Source organism: Melozone crissalis, unplaced genomic scaffold (genome assembly GCF_028551555.1).
Source record: "Melozone crissalis strain CALT ecotype California unplaced genomic scaffold, PUWL_Pcris_2 ptg000012l_1, whole genome shotgun sequence".
Lineage (NCBI taxonomy): Eukaryota > Metazoa > Chordata > Aves > Passeriformes > Passerellidae > Melozone > Melozone crissalis.
Genome location: NW_026535790.1, coordinates 11,556,058 through 11,576,738, shown reverse-complemented (window position 1 = coordinate 11,576,738; position 20,681 = coordinate 11,556,058). Strand labels below are relative to the sequence as shown.

Here is a 20,681-nt window from a genome sequence, read left to right as displayed (position 1 = left end):
CAGAGGCACGGGGGGGGGGGGAGGCCGGAGGTGTCCTGCAGCGAGTGACCCTCAATGTGACATTGATGGCTCTTAATTCCTAAGCCTGCTTTGGAAGGATTGCAGCAGATCCAATTTAATCACTGCAGCCTCTTCATCTCCCCTGTCTCAGCTCAGGGAAATGTTATGCATTCTCCTCCACTGCTTTTCTCCAAGAACCGGCCACCCTCCTCTCCCTCCAGCATCAGCCCCCCGAGCCCTTCACCTGCTGCACTGTGCGGGGCTGCCTAAACCACGGCTGCCCTCGGCCTGTTTACTACCACACGGCTCCAACAGCATTTGCTTAATTTCCTGTGCCTGTGGGAGGACTCGTTGTGCTAACGAGGGGCACAGCTCCCTGCAGGTGCACCCACCACCTCCCCACAGCCGTGCATAGCATTAAACATTTAAGTGCTTGTCAAAACGTTGTAACTACTTTTTTGTCTTGTTCCATTAGCTCCATTTCCAAAGGCCACCACTGGAACTACTGAACATTTATTTCTATTGAACCCAGCTTAGAAGTTATGATCTGAGGAAGAGGGAGACAGGACAGTATGTTCTGCGGCACTGGCTTTTCCCCACCACCGCTCAGCTGAGACACGCTGGCCTTTGAAATATCATTTTTATTCCTACCTTAGAAAAGCTAAAATAAAGAGATTGACTCTTCCATCTGCTTGATTTGCCTCTGCTGTTTAAACAAGGCACATAAATATCAGTCAGGTGGCTGCCCCATGTAAGTTTTGGGGCTGTGTGTTTAGACACCCCGCACAGTTTGTGGTACCAGCCGTGGGAGCTGGATTTCCTCCCCAGGTGCAAAATAAAGTGTGGTTATTACATGATTTTCCTGTTGCTAGAGAGGCACACACAAGAATCTTCCTCCCTCACTGCCTGTGCATGAACAATGTCTTATTATGCAAATACTAGGAGTATTAGACAAAAAGCACAGAAGAAAGCCAGTGGAGCCAGCAGTTTAGAGGGAGTGGAGCATGGGCGGGGTGGGCTGTGGGGATCAATGATCCCCAGGTTTGCTTTATGTTCACTTTATCAGCAAGAAGTACAGAGCAATAGGGAGTTGCATGGGGCTGGGGACACCTGCAGCCCCCAGGGACATTGGAGAGATGCCCAACATCAGCCCCTGGCCACAGAATCCTGCACCAGGGTCACTGCAGGGCTGAGCTGCCCCACGCAAACCCCACGTTTGCATGAGGGAGCTGGGCTTGCTGCAGGACAAGGAGGCTGCAGCCAACAGCCTCCCCTCCTTCAGGGTGAAAAAAGGGAAATCTAAAGCCTTCTTAAAGACTTCCCTGTGTTTAAGTTCCTTGCTATTTAAAGCCGTGTGAGAGCCCGAGAGTTCCAGCCCGGCTGCCTGTGCCTGGGTGCTTTGCAAAGTTGTAATCCCCGCTAGTGACATCACGGGCTGTTGCCATGGGGATGTCACAAACTCAGAGCTGTGACTTCATCACAGCAGAGATGGGCAGCGAGGGAGGCAGTGCTTCCCAGTGCCTCTGCTAATTAGCAAACTGGCATGGAAAATGAGGATGAAACACACAGGACAGGGACATAAAACCATTTAGCAAGTATCGTCTACTGGAAAGCATTCCCTCATGAGAAAGCGCGTCCTTAATGTATCCTGAGCTCTTAAATAACCCACAAAAGGCAGGGAATAAAATAGAAATTATAGTGATTTGTTTTATTGGGCATTTCATTGAGTAATTAAGAGGGTAATTATGAGAAGGAACATTAAAAGGCGTTACTCTCAGCCTTCATCCTGCTTTAGAGGAGCATCCTCATATTGAATGTGCAGCATCATCCAACACTGTCCTGTGCCAGCTTGGGTTTCCCTGCAGGGAGGAAGGCATGCATGGATGTGGGAAGGGGTGAAAAACATCTCCCCCGTGGCCTGACAGGATGCCAGAGCTCTCCCAAGAAAGGCAGGGTGGGTGCATAGATTGCAGGGAGCAAACCCCACCTTCATGGTGTCTCCTGGCATGTGGTGTCAGGCACCTTGTGCATCATGTGTCGTGCAGGGGGAGGCTAAAGGAAAAACTGGGGATCACTGTGGTGTAAAGTACTGATGGAGCACCACAGCCAAAGCAGAAGGGGCAGAAATCTGGAAATCCAGCTGAAAATTCAGCACAAAGGTGACCCTGCACCACAAGGGCAGCTCTCATCCACCCCCACTTCTAACACCTATCCCCTATTGTGTCTCCTCACCTTTGGAAAATACATACAGAACTACTTGTTTGACTAATCCACATCCAGACAGGACCCAGCACCACCCAGCAGACACAACTCAACCTAAGCTGCCTCTCTAAGACTGCCAGCACTTCCCACAGATGAGGAAGCTTTGGTGCTGGCCAGCACATCCATGAAACACATCAGTGAAACACAGACCTACTCAAGCCCCAGAATCTGCAGCTCCTTTCTGACCCCAGCACGTCTTGCTCCACCCCATTTACCCGCCAGCACAGACACACTCCAACAGAGCGTGGGACATCAGGTCCCACCTCTGTCTGCCTCTGGAGGCCATGTCACATGCTGGGGACTCCAATGCTCACAATACTGCCACCTTCTAAGAGGCCTCAGGTGAAATCCAGCCCCAGCAACAGCAATTTGTCCATGTGAAGTCCCCAGAGGTCACTGCAGGGAGCAAATGTGGTGATAAGGGAATCGCAAACAGGAGTGATGGACACGATGAGGAGCAAGAGCTTTACCAGAAACAACGACTCCCACAGGACAGGCATCTATAAACTCTGAGATGACAGATGAGCTCATTCCCACTATTTCCTCAAACCACTTGCCCAGGTGGCAAAGGAAACAATCAACCCACCTAGATAAACGAGAAACCTCAACCTGCAAGATCTCAGTGCTGACCAGTTACCAAGATTTAAGCAGCCCTTGGGTCCTTGTTTGCTACAAATCATACATTTAGGGAAGCATGCTGGAGAAGGCTGGCATGTTTTAAACTGGCCTCTGTTTTTCTCTCTAGGGAGAAAAACCCTTTTTCCTCCCGAGGGAGATGGATGTGACAGCTATAATCCAGTTGCTATGCTGGATTTCAGGGACAGTGGCTTGTCCATGTTGAGCCCAAAGCATTAGACAACTGTCAGTAAAATCCACATTCAGAGAGTCACCAACCCTCCCTTTTCTTGTCCTGGGAACCACAACTCCCCTCCATACTCCCCTGCTCACGGGGAGCAATTTCCATCCTCTTCAAAAGAGAGTAAAGCCAGCTTTTTGGCTCCTGGCTGGCCCTTCCAGGCACGAGAGCGGCTTTCCGGGAGACTCGAGCGCTCAGCACAGCCCTAAAACAAGGCTCTTGTTTGAAGTGCATGGATTGAGGCTGGATTAAGAAAACCTAGGAGGAGTGCTTAGTTCTGCTCCTGCTCTAAAAATGCTGCTGAGCAGCAACAGCAGCCAGCACAGCTTCATCCTGCTCAGCCCTCCATGTGATCCCTTCCAAGGGCTGGGGCAGCGGCGATTTCGTATGCGCGGTTTGATGTGATCCGGGAGCAGGGAATGGCAGGGTGTGTGCTCAGCTTCCCAACGCTGCAGGAGAACCAGAGAGGAGCTGAACCAGGAGCAGGGAATGACACGGCCCATGCTCAGCTTCCCGATGCTGCCAGAGCACCCAGAGCAGAGCTGATCTGATCTGGTTCTCACTAAGAAGGAGGATCCCTCCACAGGGACAGGGAAAGAACAACAGCAAACACAGGACAAAACACCACCATCAACCCCCAGTAGAGCCTGAACAGCCTTGCACTGCTTGGGTGCAGAGCAGACACTTATCTGCGGCTTGAGACTTTTAGAGAATCCCTTCTGAAGTTTCCCTCTTGCAAACACCTTATTTCCCTCCTCTAATCAATGCTATGAGCAAGCTTGGTGAAACACAAATAGAGAACAGAGGATGAAACAATTTTCCAGCCCATACCTGAAGGTGCATCCTTCTTTTCTCACCAAGCAGCAGGGAGGACGTTGCTGTCTCTCGGTAATTTTCCAACATCCTGTGTTGCAGGTAGATTTATGCACTGATCATAGTTGAAGCTGTTAATAAAAAAGTGCAAAGAAAACGGATTTGACTGTGAAGTGCAGGGCTGCTTTTCTCCCAGCTTTGCATTATCATGACTTCCTCCTTTTTTAATCTTTTTTTCTGTGATTGACCATGTTTGGGGTTCAAAGCTTCAAAAATAAATCGCGGATCGTCTTTCATCTACTATGCATGAGAGAGTCAGAATCATTACATGGTTTAAATGGATATTTTGGGAGCAACTCTGGACCAAGCAGTTCCTGCTTTAACTGGGAGCCAGAGGGATGAAGCTAATTTGCAAATAATGTTACATGCTGGTTTTGCTTGAACGCAGGGAAAAGCTGCAGTGGCTACTTGTCATTCTTTGTGAGAAATTGAACAAAATGGAAATCAGTTCACTAGTTAAAAAAGAAATATATATATATATATTAAAAAAACCTGCAGCAGACCAATTTCTCCCGCATCAGGGGAACATCCCAGGACTGCAATTAAGCTGTGGCTCAGCACGAACCCTACAGCTGCCTGAGCACTGAGGACAAACACACCGGCCGTCCTTTTCCTGGGAGCAGGTTTTTAATTTGGTGAACTGCGAGCTTTTCCACAGTTCCACTTGAGCCACTTCTTCCTCAGGCAGTTCAGAAGTCAACTTTCCCCTTCAGCATCACTCAGGCCTTCCCCCAGGAGCAGGGAGCTCTGGATTCTGCTGCACTGCACCTTCACAGGCAATCACCTATCGATGACTTTGTGGCTAATGTCTACAAGGGGAAGCAGAGGAGCTAATATAATGTAATTTTCCATGTTTACTGCATTATTACAGTGGTTGAATCTGCTGATTAGTTCCCTTTTTTTTTTTTTGCCATCTCGTCCTAAGCATCCCTTTTATTTTTGCCCTGCTTATCTGCATAGAGTCATTTATTCACATGGCTGCTATAACAGCAAGCAGGGCCAAAGCTATCATTTCTCCTCCCTCTCACATTTTAATCTTGCAGACCTCAATCTCTGTGATACTGCTATTATTTTGTCCATATCTGATCTAACGGGAACCTGCCATTATTCTTTTTTTTTTTTTTGCCTTAAAAAGAGAAAACTAATCTGAGCAAAAGATCATGGTGGCTGTGGCACTAATGATCCCTGGCATACCTCCTTGCAATGAATCCAGTGCTGGAACAGAGAATGTTTGTTTCCCTTCTCTCTACAGAGCTGCAGGACTGACCCCTCATGCACAGGCAGCTCCCACGAATAAACAACATTGCCCCAATCTCCTGGGGGATCCATTTCTCTGCCAACTATCTCAGCAGCTCTTCTTACTGTCTTATTTATCCAAACAGTGGAAAAACAAGTCAAGAGGAGCCACTCTTCAACAACATGACTGTTACTGGTTTATTCAGATTTGCTCCCCTACAAGCTAGGGATGGGGCTCTTGCCCCAGAGGTTATTAACTGAAAGGAGAGTGAGGAAATTTCCTGTAATATGAACAATAACAGAAAAAATGCTCTTCCTTCCTGTTCTTTGAGGATCATGGCAAGGCATTTCAACCCCTGGGCTCCCTAATGCTTCCCCCCTCCCAGCTCTGAGTGTCATCCCAACTGGAGACCATCCACTGAAGCACCAAGCCAAGATGCTCTGCACATGCCAACCAGCCAGAAAGGATTTATTTGGGAGAGGCAAGGAGACAAATTCAGGGATCCCTCTACTCCCTTCTCCTGCATCCCAAGGCTTTTCAAACAGTGGTGGCTCCCTCAGTGTTCTCACTTCATATCCACAATCTGAGCCCTCACTGTGGTTTGTACCCAGGCCATGCTCTTCACCTCTGTCCAGAGACCTCCATGTGCCCTCCCTTCTCCCAGGAATATTATAAATAAATCAGGGGCTACGTTCAGCTCCTAGTCTGTGATGCAAGCAGGGATGTGGAACTGTTCAAAGACAAACAGCACAGGCAGGGCACAGGGTCTTGCCTATCCCCTGTCCTGGATTTACACAGATGAGACTTCTGGAAATCAAATTGAGCCCTTCCCCACATCCTCTGCTGATGTGGAAAATCCCTTGCTCACAGAACTCACAGCTGCCCAAGCTGTAGCACTGCAGGACCCTGAGCATTTCTTGGTCTGCATGCACCCCAGCATGTATTGTATTCACTGTTAATGAAAGATTAAATGTGCCAAAGAGCAATATTAATTTTAAAGCTACTAATAATCATCAGCTGTCCCTCACTTCACCTCACAAGCCTGAGAGCTGCAATGAAAGAGCAAATTCCAGCTCAGAGCATCTGTAAGCTCTGGTCCACAGCCCAGCTCAGCAGCTCAAGGTCTCACAGGCATTTTCAACAAGTAGTGAGGACCCTCAAAGATCTTCTAATGTGAACAACCATAAATAATCAGAAATGGCAAAAAAATAACTCTGTTACCCTTGTATTTGAAAGTCAGGACTAGAAAAAGCCTCCCAGCTCTGCAACACCAATTTGACTTCTCTGCGCCAGTCTGCACCCCTGTGATCATCCCAGGAGCCCAGGTTTGCTCAGCAGCAAACAAAAGGTCACAAACAAAGTCACAGTAGTTATTAGATGGTGATAATTTAGTTCCAAGAAAGTCTGCATTTCCAAATGTGCCTCTTGCCCTCCTCCTCCTTGGGAAAATGCAGCTCCTTGCAGGAGCAAGAGCCAAAGAAAAGTCACAACAGACCCATCCCAAACCAGTTCTCATAGGACAGGAGTGTCCATAGGATCACACAACACCCACCTCACCTCCCAAAAGTGGCATCTGCTCCCACCAGAGGTGCCCCATCAGCACCAAAGCAGGGCCATTTCTGCCCTGGATCCTCCAGGCACTCACAGGACGAGCAGAGCAGGAAGGAGCAGCCCAGGCAGGGGCTCTGTGTGTCAGAGGGGCACATGTGCAGGGACAAAGCATCCTTTGCACACCAGCAGCCTCCCTGCTGCCTTGGCACATCAGCACTGCTGGTGAATCACATCTCCTTTGTATTTCACTTGGAGGAACAGGGAGAAAGACGTATTTCACAGAGGAGAGTCACAAAGAGGCCCACCTAGGAAAATGGGTTATTTTTGGCACTAAAATCCCTTTCCTGTGAAGAAGACAGGGAGGCCCAAGAGACTGAAGGAGCTGCTGAAGTCCAGAGAGGAATCTGGTAGCAGAGCCTGGGGCATAATTCAGATATTAGGGACCAGCAATCAGGACTAAAATCCACATTTAAAGACTGCAGACCTGTGCTTCACCACCTGCTTGCCCACCAACCCTGCTGTGAGCCATGCCAGAGCAAGAAGGTAACCAGGAGCACTCTGCTTGCTTCCACAGACCTTTCCCAATCATGCAAAGACCTGGCTCTTCATTTGAGTGCTAATTCTCACTCTCTTTCAGCCCAGTTTTTTGCAGCTTTTCCACAAATCCAGAATACATTTGAGCGCTCAGCACAATGCTCAGTGAGAAAATCGTATGCCACATTTCCGCTTGGCATGATTTTGAAATGGTTAAGCTGTTAAGCCCTGAAAGGGAAGTTTTAAGAATACTGTGAATAAAAGAAGCCAAAAACAAAAATAAACCAACAGCAGCAAAATTAGAGCATGGCATAAAGGAACCATTTGGATGGATCCTTTTTTCCCCCAGAGAAATGGCGCACGCTGGCTGCTCCAATGTCAGGATCTCTGCAGTTGTGTAGCACTTGGACTTTCATTACAATGGCAGAGAAATAAATGTGCATCACTAGCACACAGGAGAGAGAGGAAGTTTTCCTAAGCTGTCATCAAATCCTTTACAAACTTCTCCAAATGGCCACATGATCATTGAGGGTCCCTTTACCCCACTCAGTCCCAGCAAGGGAGATGCCATCAGAGCAGGAAGGGGATTCTTGATGCACACATGAGGACAGGCAATGCTCCAGGGTGGGAAACTCCACCTAGAAATGCTTGTATATCCCCATTTTCCAGATAAACTCTTCCAAGGAGAAGCAAATCCTGCCCCAATGTGTGTGTGTCACACAACACAACCCCAGTGATGCTGCTCTAAGGAGAGCAGGTTCTGCCCAGAGGGTTCTGTGGACAGGGGGGGCTCCTCACCTTCAGCCAGCCCAGCCCACAGTGCAGTGACAGCTGGGTGGCCCCTGTGTGTCCCCTGTGTCACTCAGAGGTCCCTCCTGAACTGTGCCTGGCTTTGCTGCTGTGCACAGACTCAGTGATTTGTGCAGCCGCTTACTGGGCTGAAGGACACAGCTCAACCACTTTACACTGATTTTTGTCACAAAATGTGATACAATGCCGGATCAAAAGACCTCCCAGAATCCGTACATGTGACAGTGTCCCACTCCAGCTGTGATACAAAGCATTAAGGTAATGACAGCTGCATTCATGCCTGCTACTTTTAGGTCCACCCAGCCCAGAGCAGCTGAGAGGAACAAGGGCTCTCTCTTCCTCCCACTCCAGCCTCCCCTGAGCCACTGTGAAGTGTTTGCTAATCAAAGAGCTCCTGCAAGAGAGCCCTCCCACCCAGGAGGGCCTGGATCAGAGACATCAGGTCAGGTCATCCACAAAGGTAATGGTGGGGCAAACATCATTCCTGAGCACATCCATGTCTGTGCCCATCTGTGCAGGGGTCAGGCACGCTCTGGGTAAGGGCATCTCCTGTCCAGCTCTGTGCCCTGACCCAGCTTCAGCTGGGAGTGACAAAGCAGAGGAACAAACAGCCAAACCCAGCCCTTTCCCCACGCCCCACAACTTCTCCAGCTCAGGTCCTCGCTCCTCCTCCTTTCTGAAGTGCCAGAGGATCTCACACTGGGTCTGCAGCCACAGGATGAAGCCCTTGAGCTGCACCCCAAATACCTCTGCTCCCCCTGAAGGCAGGGACTGAGCAGGCAGCCCACCCCCCATATCCACCCTGGGAGGAGTTCTGAGACTTGTCCAGACACAGTCAACATCAACCTGAGACTGGCAAAAGTCCTGCTTCAAAAAAGAAACTGAGCTGCACAGTCCCAGAGTCCTCCCCTCCTGGTTCACCTTCCTCCACAATCCTGAAACTGCAGCTCCTCTGGATACTCTGGATACTCTCTCCTCTGGATACTCATGCTCTATCTGAGCATGTCAACCCAGCAGCACAGACCCAGGCACTGCTGTCTGTGGGTTCAGCTGGGTGTTGAGGAAAATGTTTGTTTGCATTGCTGGCATTTGGTGTTTGCAGCACACCCAGAGCACAGGATGGTCACAGGAGTTAACCTTCACACCACACGCCTTCCTGAGTGCCAAACCCTCCCACCAGCCCTCTGTGCCACCCAAGGGTGGGAGGGCAAGGTCACAGCACCCAGCTCTGCCAAAGGCTCCTGTGACACTGCTAAAGCCACCACAGGCTGGAGCAGCCCTCGGGCTGCACTCAAACACATCAAGCATTCAATTCTCATCTAGGGAGCTGGGAAACACCAGGAGAGCCTGGAAGACAAGCAGTTGTGTTATCAGGCATTCATCATCAGGAACGAGAGCACACAACTCAACACGAGTGTCCTCCACTGCCTTCAAGGGCACACACGCATTGAAATTCCCAGCAGACTCAGGGATCTTGCTTGCCCTTCCATCACAGCCACGGCCAGAAGCTCTGAAGGCTTTCCAGGCAAACCCAGGAGCTCCACCAGGACTGGCAGCCTTGGTTTGCACCTGTGCAGGGCTTTGTGGACGCTCCTGGGAGAGTGATGGAGGGATTTTTGCTATTTATTAATTAGAAGAGCAGTTTACGTACTTAAAATCTAAAGGTAGAGGAGATTTTGCTTTTATTTGTTTTCCTTCATTTATTTCTAAAGTGTTCTAATCATCAGAACTTCTTGCCACAATGAACAACTAGGCAGTTGTCATTTTACCTCAGATGTATCATGGCAAACAGCTAATCCTGTTGGTCATAAATCATGTCCCTTTCAATCTCCATTATATAGCCAGAGCAAATTTGTTATGATGCATGTGTCATTACACACCAATGCCTTTCCATTATCATATAACTGGATCCCCCCAAGGTTTGTAATTTGCAGTACAATAGTAATTTTTAAAGAACCATTGATAATCAATAGCTCTCAGCACCACTGTCAGGATCATTTGCAAAACAAATAACAACACTGATCTCAACCAACTTTACAGGAGGGATATTTAATCCCCACGAACTGCATTATATGATGGATAAGCGAGGAATCCTAGACTATGTATCATGTATTTTCCTTGGATTAAATATCACTTCAATCAATGTTGCTCCCAGCTGTACAATGCTGTCTGTGTTTTCACTGGGCAATGCTGAAGTATTGTTTTACAAATTGACATCAGCTACAGTGCTGGGCAACAAAACCCCAGGGTGGGTGTGAGGAGGGGGCACGGCCAGGGGCAAGGCTGATGTGATGCTCAGGGCAGCAGCAAGGCAAGGCTGGGGGCACAGGGGGCTGCAGGACCCCCAAACAGGGCAGTGCTGCACCCTGACCACCCCCCCTGCTGTGGTGGGGTGAGCACAGATGGCTCTGAGCAGGGCAGAGGTGATGCTCCCTCCCTGGAGGCTGCACACACACACACAGAGCCCTCACCAGGAGCCCTGGTGGACAATGACTGAGCCAAGTAAGCAGCCACTCTGCCCAAATTCACCCCCATGTCCCCCTTGGACGCCAGGGCACCCACAGCTGCTGCCCTTGGTGCAAGGGGAGAGGGAACACACCCTTTTCTCTTCCTTCCCAGCAGAAGCCAGGAGATGGAAAAGGCTTACAGGACTATCCACATCCATCCTTCCCAGCGTGGGTTTGCCTGCACACACCTGCCCTGGACACCCAGCACAGCCTCTGTGCCGAAATGGAATGAGCAGCAGGAGGAGGTGCAGGTCTCAGACCCGTTTCCATACAGAGCTGGGGTTTAACCAAGGCACCCTACAACTCCACGAAAATGCTGTGTAGGGCCAGCTGAGAGGTTCAGCCACTGCCTCACCATCCAACAGGGCAACAAACAGACTGTACTCATTGCTTTTCCTTTTCCTTCAGCATGCAGAGGCTGGAATTTGGAAGGCAACTGCATCCCAATCATCCTGCCCTGGTTGTGGTCAGTCTGTCCATCTGCATCCCAGGTCATGACAACGTTTAATGCAGCTTCTCCATTTAAAAACAGCAGCACCAGCAGCTGATCCAGCCAGACCCCATGCAAGCAGTGCATGGAGAGCACTCCCAGGGACATCCCTGGCCTTGGGCTCCCTAATGAACATCTCCCAAGTCAGATTAAACACCTCACCTGTGCCTCAGCAGCCTCACAAGCAGCCAGCCCCAGTGACCTGTTGCATGGCCAGCAGCCAGGCAGCACCTGCACCTTCCCTTGCAGATGGCTTTCTGAGGCATTAAATCCACATTTAAATTTCCTACTCAGTTCTGCCTCTCCAGAGCTCTCCAGCAGAGCCCTATCTCGCTCCTTGCAGCTGGAGACACCTTTAGCAAAATCTCCAGCTCCTACTGATGTGGAAAAATTCATGCATTTCCCTCTCCTGGTGTAAGCACGGGTCTGGCATTCACAGCACTTCCCAGAGATAAGCCCCAAATCACTCATCACTAGAAACCCCACACTTGGGTGAGGGCAGACACAGCTGGGATGAAAAAAACCCCACCCATGGACCCTAACTAAACACTTCAGCTGCTGGAGATTACACAATCCTATTTAGTTATACCAGAGAGCATTTTTCACAGAGGAAATATCATCAATCTGGCTCTAGGAAGCCAGTCAAATAAAAAATTTTGGAAGGAAGAAGAAATCCAGCTTGGTTTGGTTCATTTTTAGAGACAAATATGGTTTAGAAATGGGATTAGCTGGGGTGTCCTGGCACCTCAACTGGGCTGTGCACTCCTGCAAGCTCCTGGCTGCCCCAAGGAAAATGCCATTAAAGAAAACACAGCTATTTTTAAAGCCAGAAGGACAAATTCTCCTCCCAGTTACACCAGTGACCTCGTGACTCTCCACAAGGTTGGGCAGGCAGAGCTCTGATTTGGGGCTATTTTGAGCATCCTCCAGGCACCCAGCAGGCAGAAAGCACCAAGGAGCAGGATAAGGCCCTTGACTCCAGATAGACCCAACCTGTTAGGACAGCGATAACTTTCACCAAGAATAAAATAAGAATTTTCTTTTTAAGTAAAAAAACTCTAAACAACATCACCACTTCCCCCACATGCACATGGGCCTGAGCAGGGCTGGTGCCACCCCCACTCATTCACCACACACGCACATGTGGTACAAACTCATTCAGGGCTCTTCTGCAGATGAAATATTTAAATGGTTTATACTTTGCTATCCTTTTTAAATAAGATGGAATCGCCATAAACAGACTTGAGCTGACTTTCTCTCTCTCTCTCCACCTTTTTTTCCTTTAATATTCTCCCCACAGTTTCATCAGGCTGCATCCAGATGGATTCAGGAGCTTCCTGGGCACAATCCACAAACCATGCTGGTAAATGGATGGAGCCCCCTTGGATGTTGCAGTGGGATGAGGAAGCAGCTTGTGCTCTCTAGAGCAAGCACATGGGCCATGGTGTGACTGAGGGGATGTCACACATGAAGAGAAGCAGAGCCTGGGCTTTCCAGCCTGTGTTTGGCCAGCTGGGATGAACACAACCTGCCTTGCCATCTCACCCAGCGTGTTTGTGCTCCCACCCCAAGGCAGCAGCCACATTTTGGCTGCTGGTGACAAAGCAGAAGCAAAACCCTGGGCAAGCTGTCAGACAAGACATGGCCAACATGCAGTGTTGCTGCTGATGTGCTGATATAGCACCCAAAACCTTCAAGAGCATCAGGCTTGGAGGAATTTCCCAGCTTGTGTGGTGCAAGGAAGAGGTAACCACAACACAGAGGCTTTCTCCCTGCTGCCATGCATCCCAGGAGGCTGCACCAGGAACCCTGATGGACAATGGCTGAGCAAGCAACCAGCCATTCTGCCCAAATTCACCCCCATGTCCTCACATGGAGGGGTCAGTGAATTCAGTTCTCACATGGATTCACCCCCATGTGCTCCTTGGAGGGCGGGACACCCTCCAAGGTGTCCCTGGAGCAAGGGGAGAGAGGGTGTTTTGATCTTACTGCAGGGGTTCCATACTGTTGTCTCCTTATCACAAAAGTTTCATATCTCCTTGGTGTTTCTCATGGACAACTCCTCAGAGCACTGACTCTTCTTCAACTGACTCCAGCTCCCTTCTCACCCAACCACCCCACTCTTTTATAGCACTTTTCTTCTCATTGCTTACAGCTGCGGCCTGTTAAAGTCAGGCCTGTTCCTGATCTTTGATAATTTGCCCAGCTGCAACTCCTTAGGGGTGAGATTACTTTCTACACCATCTTTATTTTCTTATATTCCATCCCCCTGCAAGGGGGCACACCCATGGGCAGGGAGGGAAGATGTCTCCCTTCCCTGCAGAAGGAGATGGAGAAGGCTTACTTACAGCTGTGTCCACATCCATATGCATTAGAGAACAGGCCCTGATCCAGCACACGCTTACGTCAATCCGCCGTCACCGAGATTTAGGAGAACATTTAAAATTAAACAAAAATTTCCTTGCGCTGCAAAACTAAGGACAAAGAAAGCGAGGAAGTCTTGTGGGTTGTGCAGAAGCAGGTGTTGGGGGACCTGGACCCAGCAAGGCTCTGGTTCTGACACCCCAGATAACCCTGGGCATGTCCCTTCCCTTCCAGGCTTACCCACTGAATGCAGCTCTGGATATCATTCTGGTGAGATAAGGGGCTCTCAGATGGTCACAGGCAACCTGACCAGCTCGGGAGGTCATTTCCCATCTGGTGCCCATGCCTGGCTCTCTACAAGCTGTGTGCAGGACAGGTTACCTGTAACTCAGCACCTCCCAGGACCCCACAGGCCCTGGCTCCGAGGAGCTGCTTGCAATCTAAACCACAGAATAAGTCAGCATCTGCAACAGCACTTCAGATTTCACCTGCTGAAAATAAACAACAGCTTTTCAAAATAAATAGGGAGAAAAAGCAAGATCAATATGTGACACACACCTAATTCCCAAGCCAGCCTCATTAAAATGAAGGGTGTTATTCTGTTTACTCCCACAAATTAGAGTTCCAGTGCAAAAGAGAGTGTGCTGTCCTAAGGGCTATACAAGCTCATGCTGTTTTACGGCTGTTTTGTTAAGACTGAGACTGGAATGGACAAAAAAAATCATAACATGAATCATCCATTCTTTATTGACAGAGAGGGGGGAAAGTCATGCAGAAAGTTTGGGGGTTTTGCTTAAAGCCAGTGTGGTATTAGAGAACCTACAAGCTAGTCCACAACTGGAAAGAATTTTAATGTAGAAGAGGACTTTTCTGCAAAACAGCTGGAGAATCACAGAATCATTTACATTGGGAAATATTTTCAATATCATCAAGTCCATAAGTGAAGCTCAAGATTAACAAACTGACCCACACAGTAAACAATGAGACAAACTTCTCTGAACTTAGATGGGGCCATGATGTTCACTTTGCTTGGAAGCATTATGGCTGGACTTTGTCTTTTAGGCTATTTTCCAACCTAAATGAATATATGGTCTCTAATGAAGCTTTAAGAATCTCATCCCACCAATTTATTTCTCCTTTTTCCTTTACACATGAAGCAGTTACACAAACTCCACAGCCCAATTTCTGCTCCTTTGTGAACTGGGACAGAGGGTGAAACGTGTTGATTTATTGAAGTTTTCCCCTTGCTCCTCTGTGGTAGATGATCTCCAGAAGCAGTTGCATTATTCCTGAGCCCAGGCTTCAGCATTTCCATGGGCAATGTAAAAAAGGAGCCAGGACAGGGGAGCAGCACCAGAGGGGCTCAGCAAGGTATGAATCCCCATCCCGTCTGTGTGCACCCCTCATTTCCAGCACAGCTGGGCACAGGCAGAGCTGCTCTCCATTGCCCTCTCAGTGCCCTGCTCTGCTGCAGAGCTGGCAAAGCACAGCCTGGGCCAGGTCCCTGCAGCCCCAGGGGACAGAGGCTCAGACCCAAGCAGCACAGAAGCTCAATGGTGCCAGAAAACACAAGAGACTGGCTTGAACACCCAGATTTTAAACACAAAGAGATTTCCAGCAGCTCTCCATCCCCCTTGGGCTGCACACCAGACTTTGCAATTCATTGTTCAGCACCACCTTTCCCCAGGAGAACACTGGAAGTGACATTGCTCCAGTGCATCCCTCACCCCCAGGAGTCAATCCACCAGCAGTGCATCCCTCACCCCACTGCTGCTGATGGGAGCTGTGTCTGCCACACTCCCATCCCTCACCCCACTGCTGCTGATGGGAGCTGTGTCTGCCACACTCCCATCCCTCACCCCACTGCTGCTGATGGGAGCTGTGTCTGCCACACTCCCATCCCTCACCCCACTGCTCCTGATGGGAGCTGTGTCTGCCACACTCCTGATGTCTGCCCACATCAGCCTTTGTACCTGCTTCACCCTGAGCAGGTGAGATCACCACCAGGGTTACAGGGTTTGGTTTCCAGCCCCGTCCTTTGGCAGGAGTAAAGCAGAAACAGGTATTTTTACACTGCAAATCAGATGTTTAATACCTTTTTTTAATCACTACTTTTTTGCATTACTTTAACAAACCTACCCTTCTTTTGGGGGGCAGTGAGAGCTCAGAAGGGTGAGTGGGAAGTGCCCCTACAGTTCTGCTCTACACACCCCTGCTTTTACTCCAGGCCAGGCACAAATTTCTCAGCACAATGACGAAAAGAAACTACTTCAACTTCTCAAGTGTCCCAGGCCTTTTTCTGGTAACTAGACTGAACAATTGTTTATCCTGGAGAGGAAAGGGTTAATTAATAAAGTCCCTGGGCCACACAACTACCATCTCCTGCTTGGTGAGCCACCAGCATTAAAGGAACCAGCACTGAGCTGAAGTCAAGACATTTATCCTTTGACAATTCTCCATTGCAACAACTTTATTTTGATGATACGGGATGATTAATGCTTACAGCCACTGTCATTTCCTTTGATAGATTTTTGGGGCTGTGGAGTGACATTTGCTCAATGCTCCATTCCTGAAAAGCTGCACTCATTGTAGCATGGAGGAGAGGGATGCTCCATACATCAGCCATCAGTTACCTGCCTCTGCCAGCTGCAGGTGGCCAGGAGAGATACTGTGAGGAATTGGGGGGTGCTTACAGAAAGCTGTGACTGGTAAAGGCTGCGGAGCAAGAGGAGAGTGTGTTAAACATCCAATGCTGTAAGAAATTGTGAGTTTATCTTTCTCAATAGAAAAAAAGGAGACAGTTGGTTGCAAACACCACAGCCAAGAGCTGCAGCAGACTTTGCTGTTTTGCCACAAACTGGAAGAGCAGATCCTGAGAGAGACTGTCCGGGGCTGAGTGGCAGCCACAGCAAGCTCTCACAACTACTCCTGAAGGCAAAAAACATCCAAAAACTCAGACTGATCAATCAGTAAAACAAGACAGACAAATGTCTCAACTCTAGCCTTCACTAACGGCAAAAAAATCTAACCCAACTTGGAAACCTTAATCTTAACCTGTTCACCTCTGAGCTCCCTGCACCTGTAACATGAGAACAGGAATCATTTCCCTCGCCCGGCTGCTGCAAGGTTCTCCTAATCAATCAGCTCATTAATTCATGCAAAGCATGAGACAGGCAGCAGATGGATGGCTTTACACAATAGTGTTTTCTACAGTGAAATATTTCTACTTAATTCCCCACCAGCAGCTGCCTGCCCACTCTCATCACACCAGCACGAAGTGGTCCGGGCTCGCACAAGGAAACCCGTGAGGTCCAGAGCAGCAGAATCTCCTCTGGATCCAAACAGCCCCCGGTGCCATATGGAATTCCCTGGCTGGAGACACCCTTTCCACAAGAGCTTCTTCACAGACTTGATTTTGCTCATATTTAAAAGCTGTCTCAGGAGCGTAATGATTTTAAATTCACTGCGCGCCGCAGTCAATCAATGGAGCGGCGGCTGCCGGTGCCTGGCGAGCAGGCGGTGATGAATGGGCCTTTGGAGGCTGCTCCCTCGCCTCCGAGCCACAGCACAGTGTGGGCAGAGGGTGGGGAACAGGAGCAAAGCCAGGAACAAAAATTAAAAGGAAGAAATGGGGTGGCAGGTAGAAAAACCCAAAGTGTGAAGTTGGACAAGTGTTGGTCTGGAAGGCGTCGCTTGGAGCGAGCAGTCCTGGCTTGCCTTGGTCTCCCTGATCAGTTACCATCCCACAACTTCAATAAACCAGGTAACACATTTGTTTCATAATGCTGACCCCAAGCCTGGCTCGTGGCAAGGCCCAGAGCCCTGGCACCAGCCCCCAGCTGCCCGTGTGCCACTGACCCAGCGCTGCTTTCCAGGAGCTGCCCAAGAACAAACACCCGAGAGCAGCTCTCGGGAGCACACCCTCCCTGCAGACAGAGCAGCGAGGGGCACAGCAGCAAAGGGGCTCTCCCTCAACCTTTCCCATGCAGAAGCAGGCAGACAAGCCCCACAGGATGGCAGACAACCCACAAGAATGGCACACAGCTCCCCGTGCCCCCCATCCCTACCAGTGCCAGGGAGGAGCAGCCCCATGTGTCGCGCTCACCCCAGAGGGACAGGGAGCACCCATCCCTGCAAGCACCAGGAGTGTCCAGAGAGGGGAAAAAAATCAAATAATCCCATTTTGGGGAGCCCAAAGGGCCTAATCCTGCCCCAGCATGCTGCAGATCGCCCTGCTCTACGGAGAACAGATGCTGCTCAGCATTCAAAAGGAGCTGCTTCAGATCTGGGCTCTTTTTCTCCCTCTTCCTCCTATTACGGGGTCAGGTCAGTGCTGTGCAGCCTGTCAGTGTAAAAAAAATATTTTAAAAATCATAATTCAGAAATCTGGTATTCCCAAAGAAGCTGCAGTTTGTGCATGAGCATCACAGCTGAGTGTTACGAGTCTCACAAAGCAGAGAGGGGAAAGAGTCAAAAATGAAACTCACCACACCAGCAAAATAAAAATATGACGCAGTAAATTAATGATGTTGCTCCAATTTGAGAAAACACTAATTAAGAATGTGTAATTGAATTAATGCATTATTTAGAAACCCCAGCAAATCCTGAGTGGGAATATAAATACATTGTAGGGTTCCTTTGACATTAAGTCTCTCTCATACCTCACTACCCACAATTTATTTTAATGTCACCCGAATCTCCAGATTTATTTCTGTCCTTGCCATTGACCACTGCTTTACATTTATCCCACATATCAATATCCTCTCTCCTCAATTCCACACACTCAAGTGCTCCATATGGGGTGGTGATCACCATTTGATAAGTCATAAGTAAGTGCAATTAATTAGCTCAGCTCATCAACCACTTCCCCTCCCAATGCCCTGCAGCCACAGATCTGGGTCTAATTTGTTTAGAGCCTGGAAAAACATCAAATACCTCATTAGAAAATAAATCCATCTCCTAGAAATACATTTTTTCTACAGCTTCAAGTGTCAGTTTGCTTCATGTTACACTGGGAAAGGCCCTGCACATGCAGGATATAAACCCAGCCCAGAATAGGTCAAGAAACCAATATCATCACATCGTGAAAATAGAACAAAACAGTATCTCAGGGGAAAGGGGGGGGAAAGTCAGCCCCTCAAATGTATCACAGTACCTGTGAAACGTCCTGAGATCATGCATTTGCAGCTGGGATGGTTTAGGGGAGCTTTGGGTATTTAGCAAGAGGCTTTACAAACATTATTATCTCCTCATTTTGAGCCCTTCAGAGCAAGGGTTAGAGTTCTTATTACCATTTCTAGGAAGAGATACAAATATACCAAAAAAAAGAAAGAAATCCAGTTAAATTGTTTAAAACTGCTAAAGAGTCTTTTAAGGAAAGGAGCAAGAAAAATAATGCAGGCAAATCCAAGTTCACAGATGTACATATGGCTCTGGGAAACGGAAAAATAAAAGCAGCACTAAAGTGCCTTGTGTTAGGTATGAGCATACACTGTAGCAAAATATGCATGCTGTTTATAAAACATATTGGAAGACTTTTCCCTATAAGATGCCACAGAGAGTATAAAATTTTATGATCTCTGCCTGTCCATTTTACAAAGATATACACAAACAAGTAGCCAAATCTGCCTGCAGTTTAACTCCATTAAATCCAATGAATGAGTTTGGCCCATGAAAACTCTGCACTTACTGTAATAAAGTTAAAAGCTGATAGCAGCTGATACAGTAAAACACATACATTTCCATACACTTATTCCTGCAGATTTAAAAATACGAATGAGTTCAGAGATTACCCTTGTCCAGCTCATAAAGAAATGCTGGAATAGGAAAGAAAAAAAACCAGAGCTTGGAGATTTTCCCACTGACTCCCTCTAAGCACAGAAGAGAGAGGGGTAGGGGAAACCAGCAGAATTGTGGTCATTTGGCTTTTGTGGGAGCCCTGAACACATCAAATGTGTGTGTTAGAACAAACCCCGGATGGTTTGGTCCCCAAGAGGGGCAGGACCCACCCAGCAGGAGCAGAGGTCACAGCCCTGGCACCATTTCTGCCTCATCAGTGCCCAGAGAGGACAAGGAGCTCTCAGGGCACAGATGGGATGCTCTGCTCCCTGAGGGAGCTGTCCACACCTCCATCAGCTGAGGGCTTTCCTCATGAGCACTGGTTCTACAGCCACTGGGCCATCTGTAACTGTACCTTGAGCCTCACATTGCACAGGGGACCAGACCCAATAGTGCCCAGGCCAAGCCCAAGCAACAGATTTCAGCCTGCCCCTGACTGATAGGCATTTTGCGTTTGGTTATTGAGGTGGTTTTTTAAACACGCAGCTTTCTCACAGGCTCCTGCCATAACCACACCAACTCCCATCTCCACCTCCCCAGCTTCCTTACCCAGGCTCCTAAACCGCCTGCACCCCAGTGCCACCTCCCCCAGAGCCTCCTGCCCCAGCTCCTCGTGGCGCATGGAGGCTCCAGGTCCCCTCACCTGGAGCCAACTCCCCCAACTGCTTTCTTTGATATTGATTATTGTTTGCTCCTATTACAGAGATGTAATTACCCTCGTGCTGGGTACACACACTCCCCACTCCAGCAGCCAAGTAACACCACACAAATCATTTCATCCTTTGTACTCTTTTTCCCCACCGAGCCCCTGGCACTGCTCTACACCCTGGGCCAAGGCTCAGGGTCCCCAGCCCCTTCACCCCAAGGTCCTCACAGACCTGCTGCTTTCACAGCTCTGCCTCCCTCCTCACCCACAGTTTGGGCAGTATATGACTCCATACTGTCCCATCCAGTTCCACACAGCTCCTCTTCTCCTCATCACCCTCCTCTGGGCCCAGATTACTGCTGGCCATCACATCTCCATCTCCTCACACCCAGACACTCCACTCCAAGGCTGTCCAGACATTGGGCTCACTCCAACCCTCCCCAAGCCCTGAGTTTGCAGCACCAAGAAATTCCAGCAGCTGCACAAAATCATGCCAAGCACTGCTCAGGGCTGTGCTCCTTGCTCATTCCTCCTTCACAACCTCCTCAGCAGCTTCCCATCTCCTCAGCCCTGCACTCCCAGCCTTGTTGGTGACTCCACAGCAGCCTCCCCACTGCCCAGAACAGCACAGCTGACCTGCAGCAAGCCCCCAGCCCCACATCCTCTCCTCCTGAGGCTCCTCACTGCCCAGAACAGCTCCTTCACAAGTGCCT

General features: G+C 49.1%; 1 protein-coding gene across 2 annotated transcripts in view; it reads right to left on the bottom strand.

Annotated features, from left to right (window-relative positions):
- The window catches only part of ELFN1 (extracellular leucine rich repeat and fibronectin type III domain containing 1), a 102,904-nt gene that overhangs the window by 77,098 nt on the left and 5,125 nt on the right, over positions 1-20,681 (bottom strand). For both annotated transcript variants that reach the window (XM_054270667.1, XM_054270666.1), the window contains exon 2: positions 3,950-4,062. The gene's annotated coding sequence lies outside the window, so the exon portion shown is untranslated. The remainder of the gene's footprint in view (positions 1-3,949; positions 4,063-20,681) is intronic.